The sequence below is a fragment of the Macadamia integrifolia genome, chromosome 9 (assembly GCF_013358625.1).
Source record: "Macadamia integrifolia cultivar HAES 741 chromosome 9, SCU_Mint_v3, whole genome shotgun sequence".
NCBI lineage: Eukaryota > Viridiplantae > Streptophyta > Magnoliopsida > Proteales > Proteaceae > Macadamia > Macadamia integrifolia.
This window is the reverse complement of record NC_056565.1, coordinates 6,061,153-6,067,388: the sequence shown is the minus strand read 5'-3', so window position 1 is coordinate 6,067,388 and position 6,236 is coordinate 6,061,153.

Sequence of the window (6,236 nt, the reverse complement as noted above, 5' to 3'; positions counted from 1 at the left end):
CTTTCTATTTGGTCTAAAAGAGGAAGAGAAAAAATCCATTATCCAAATAAAAATATTCTTTCATTTCTTTCGTTATCAAAAAGAATTGTAAAAGCATGAAGGAGGGAGCAATGCTTGAAGAAAGCAAAAGCATCCATTAATTTAAACAACTTTGGCAGTTATTATTAATCCTATATGCCTCCTTATTAAGGAAGGAACAATACTTTGGAGATTCTTTTTAGTCCTTGCTTGCTTTTTGTGAGTCGCACCCTTACTCCTTGTTTCAGTGCATTTTAAAAAAGTTGATGGAAACTTTCTATCTATAATACAATTTCTTTGGTTTCTACCATGCATGTGTATAAGTCTAACTGGACTAAAATTTTAAGCATGGATATGGATTGGTATGTACACTACTTGGGGCCAAAATTTGAGTATTAAAGTGCCATCATGTGAAAAGAAGACCCAAATTGATTTTTGAATACATGATCCATAGGTATCATATGGGAATTGATTCTTGAATTAGATTTGTCAAAACAAATATGAGAACCTCTTGATTTATGGAAGGCTTGATTTATACAAGGCTTCCTGGGAGTATAGTCTACTTGTTGATTCCCTTTTTCCAACTATACTGTGCTTGTAAACGCAATATTTTGGGATATAGCTTTCTCCAATCATTTGTGTTCCTCTTCCCTTAACTATTTATTTGGCTTATCCTTGAATGTTGTTCCCAACACAACAGCTTTTGGGGGCATTATGTTCTCCAACAGCTCTGAAGTCTGGTTGTCATTCATTCAAAGAATTAATATCTTCATTAGTCAGTCCTGGGTCTCCTGAATGTTTTGTTATGCATTTAATTGAGTAGATGAGCCCAAATTCCAAGATTTTCATCACAATGCACACTAAGGATGAAATCATTACATGCCATATGTTTGAGGTGAAAGAAAATAAATACGGAAACAATTCATGGAGATCAATGAGCATGCATGATAAACATTACAAAGACATGTTTTAGGCATATCTAAATCCATGGCTGAAGAATAAGAACTCCTCAATGTCTTCTTGTATGTTCCTCGTACAACACGATCAATGTTGGTCTGGTCTACCCTCTTTCCCTTTTACTTTAGGTCATTAGCCTCACTTAATGGGTCAGTGATAACTATATATAGGGGTGAGGGTAGGGACCAACCCTGCAAAGAAATTAGGGTTTCCTCCCCATTAAGGAAATAATACCTTAGGTCCACACATAGTAATAAATATTCCATACCATTAAGGTGTGCTAATAGAATCCAATATCTCCATAGAGATCACTTACCAAATAATATTGGATTCTTTCTGCTTACTCTATCTTTAGTCAACACCACTAAACCGATTTTGGAAACAAATCTTTGACTATGCTAGCCCACCTAATAGGAAATTTTACAATCTCCCACTTGGGCAGCATATGTCACAAGTTTTAGATTTTAAAATTATTTAAAAGGACTCTCCGATTTAGATAAACTGAATGTGGCCACAAACAAAACAGTGTCCAATGGAGTGCACCTTAAACCAAATGCCTTGGTCCGAATGAGAATTACAAACACCCAACCGTATTGATCATCACATCTAAAGCGATATAAGACCATACACGTCAAAGTGCTCATAACATCACCGACTTGGGCTGAACAATATGAAAGTGTGGTATGAAAATAACATGCAATAGTAATCATCATGTCTATTTCCAAATTGGTCCTGGCTCGAAAACCAAATGAGCCCTATGAGACAGATACTGAAGGTCTCATTAACTACAAGCGTCTCCCAAACGCTCAAGCTTCAATCAAAGAAGTTCATTGGGACTGGGTTCAGATGTCTCACAACACTAGCACTAGACCTTAATCAAACGAGGCTTTGCTAGCGACTGGATGTGTGTGTATTGACTAAACCCTCAGATACCGAATGAGGTACATACACCACATATAGCCTCAAATTTTTGTAGGAGGCAAATAAATAAGTGTATACACATAAACAAATGCCCATGATAAAATACATGTATATTCTCGAGAACAATAATGATGTTTCATAGATATAATAATGCTGAACTCAGATGCAACTGAATATATGAGCAAAGCTCCCACTAATAAAATACATCATAAGAACTAACAAGTCACATATTAGTGACATGCGCTTAAAAGACTTTTGGAGTCAATCCCTCAGTAAGAGGATCTGCAATCATGTTTTCTGTAACAATCTGGTCCATTGTAATCTGTGACTCTTGAACTTTCTCTCTGACAAAAAATTACTTAATGTCAATGTGTTTAGAGTTTGAAGTACTTTTACTGTTATGAGATAAACAAATCGCAACGGAGTTATCACAGAACATCCTCAATGGTTTAGATATAGAGTTAACAAATCTGTAATAATATAGTTCTACAGAAATTTATGATTCATAAGCTTACTCCTACTGATCTTTAGATAGACATATTCTATTCCTTCCATTTTCATAAAGAACCTTAGCTTGAACATAATTAACAACCACTGGCTTAGGAGGCTCATCAACTCAAGATTAAAATTTATTATCATAATAGCCAGAGAGATATTAAAGGATTAATTTTATTCCTTAAAATTTGAACTATTCAAACTTTTTTAACAGAAAAATAGTTGGGAAGTCAAAGCTGACAAATATAATCATACATATTTACCAAAATATACAATATGCAAAAACAGAAGGCATATTAAACTTCCCAACAATATAATTAAATCTAACTAATTGGGCTATTAATCAGATTTATCCCAGTATTGTTTTCAATAATTGGAGGAAAACAGAAATTGAAAAAAGATCCGACGTCATCGGGGTCACACCTGTGGTGGCAAGATTGCCCAACATGTAGTGGAATCTTTCACAGATAAGGCGAGACGCTCGAAACAACACCACTTTGAAGATTCCGTCACCTGTGGTGGCAAGACAAGAATCTCCAAAGCTATGAAGCACAAAATGTCACCCTCACACTATCAAGCGAAACCGACCAAATGAAGACTCACCTGTGGTGGCAAGAGCACATCATTAGCCATATGGTCTCCTTGACTGCAACCCATCATGAATAGTCAATAGTAATTTCACAATCTCAGTAACTAGCCCACTAAGTGGAAGCGTAATCACTGAAATTATAAAAACCTGTAGACTTGGATTGCTACCAAATGCCCGTGGATTTAGATTTTGGGTGCAAACAACAAGATGAGCTATTTCAGTATTTAATTAATAAAATATTCAACATAAGCTCACAAAAGCAACTCATTATAAATCCTAATAGTCAATATGGTAACACCATAATTTAACAGTTATCAAAGTGAGTACATTCCTAGTATGACAGTTTTGTACTTCCAGCCATTACCATAAATAAATAAAAATCTAAATATGGTATTTTCTATAATGACAATATGCTAAATATGAAAGTTCATAACATTTATTCATGATAACAAAAAACATATGAAATATGTTACTTTATCCATAATTCATTAGATATACGAAGTTGTATGCAAGTATGAACTTTCAACCCAAATGACTTTAATATCTAATACAAACCTTAGCCCATAAACTTTAAAGTCAATCATAATAAAGCATCATAATTTCTTCAAGTCAAAAGAAAATTAGCTAATAGGGCACATGAATCGAATAACTTATAGGCTAAAAACAACAATAAGTCTTTAATAAATAAAGATAATATTGGTTTAGATCCATAGTAAGTATAAACAACTTTATAGGCTTTATATCAATAAGCCACTAAAACTTCAATGAGTTCATTTAAATCATTCGAATATAATATATCTGTTTTATCTCGATGAATTTTCAATAAAATTGAACTTTATCATAAGTACAAATATGACATATAAATTCGAAGAAATAGTACTTAAACAATGCACTTGTGATATTTTGAATCATAAATGGGTGTCAAAACTCATAATTATGTGTCTCGTGACGAAACCTGATGTCACAGATGATAAATATAACATCGAAGAAATACCAAAATACCCCAGATTGACTTAAAATTTATGAAACGACAAGTGTAGTATACATAATAAAACATGTATAATACATCTATCACCCTCAATAGGATAATAATTTATTCTCTCACTAATATAAGAGAGTAGGACTAGATGACCTAGTAGTACCATTTATAAGAGTCAATATCAGTTCATATTAGAACTAGATCTAACTGTTGGCTTGAATAAACAAGGCCAAAATAGTCAACAATATAAACAGATTTCAGAAGTCATTTCAATAAATCAAAATTAAACGATTTCTAATTCCATTTGCATAAACTGTTTATGGTCTATACAATTATTAGACTTAAAACTGGATTTCATTAAAACTATGCTGAAAATAATTAATAAACCATCAACATGTAGAAGCAACGTAGGATGATCTTGTGTCATAACATCTCAAATGTGAGTATAGGTATCATCATTAATATTAATCTTTAAGATGCCAACTCTACCCACAAGAATCTTCACAAAAAATTGATTTAAATAGACCACACCAATAACAAAGTTTAACTTGGTGAGATTCATGTGCATTCACTGTAATGACTATATCACTCAAGAGTTATAGCTAAAACTGTATCATTATCCTTTAAGACAGGAATACACTGGTCCTCTCATTTTCTTGTATTAACTGTGAAAAGAACAATAACTTTTGAGATCCCTTTACCTTTGGGATCAGAATCCTTAGGTTACTGTCATTTTCTTTAACTTTTGTGACATCATCTTTAGGCAAATGTCACATACTATGCTGCCCTAGGGAAAACCATGAAAGTACAAGATACGTCACTTTGGTGGAATCCACATCACCCTTTCATGGTTCCCTAGAAATGTTTTTTACAGCTAAACATGTGTGAAAGCTTACACCCAACTTAATTCCAATATATTTATTCATCATAGAGTATTCCAAATATGACATGTAAAAATAAAATGCCATTAATTTTTTTCCTATGTCATTCATAAATGACTTTTTTAATATCATAGTAATGATAAACCAGTGCAAAAACATGCATAAATAGAAATACAATTCTGAAGCCACTATAGAATAAAGACAAAACACTATAGCTGTTCCAAAATTGTTGTGGAACACAAAATATAAGTCTCATTTTTTTTGTTTTAAATTCAATCCAGTATATTGAACATACATCCACTGGTCGAACCATAAACAACATATCAGAGTACATAATTACATCCTCCCACTAGTTTGACCAGTTAAGTAATTATCCACAACATCCCAAGTACATAATAAAGTGCACATCATGAAGACCAATGGTATTTTATTATTCACAAGACCTTATGACTCTCAATATAATTGTTTTAAATCTAAAAAAAAAAACCTCATTAGACATTATGCGAAAATTGACCATTACCATATAAGACTATTTCAAATGATAAAATCCTTCACAATATCAATAATATAGTCAATGTTCAACACATTAATCAATGACCAATTGGTTCTATAACTAAATACAAAAATAATAGATTTTTTTTTTTAATAAATACTTTCTCGGTTAACATCGATCAATATTGATGATTTTTTCCAGTGGATTTTTTGACTACCCATTGAAAAACCCAAATGGTTCAATTTTTTGGGGTCAATGTGTCGAATATCTGAATTTACGAACTTGATCGGTTTAGTCATGGCACAATTTTGGTAGAATCGATTTTTCTTGATTTTGGGTTGATTTAGGATTTAATCACTTTAAGAGGACTTGATCAAGACATTGGATTTTATTATTATTATTATTATTTTACCTATGATACAATACCAATGCCAAGTCTCAAACAATCAAGTGTAGGATCGATCTCAACCGATGTTGATTCGGATCATTGAATCTAATCACACAATACTTCAAACATACGTGTTCAACATTATAGTGGTCTACAATCTAATTTGATTTACCAAATTGGATTTAATTTGGTTCAATTCAGCCTATTTCAAATTAGGCCCATAAGCTTCAACCCATTACACTTAAATAAACATGGGCAACTCAAAACAAACCATTAAACACCCATAGGCTCAGCCCATTTAACCTTAAAAGAAAAAATAATAATAACTTGAAGGATGGGTCTTTGGATCTATAACCTTACCCTTCATCACAGACCGACATCGAAGCCGACCTTCAGAGAAGTTGTAAACGATCAAAGATGTTTATCTTGGAATGAAGACCTTTCTCTTTGATTGAACCATAATAATCGATTTATTAGCCCATAATATTTATATATAGAAAAATTTGGGCTTGAGC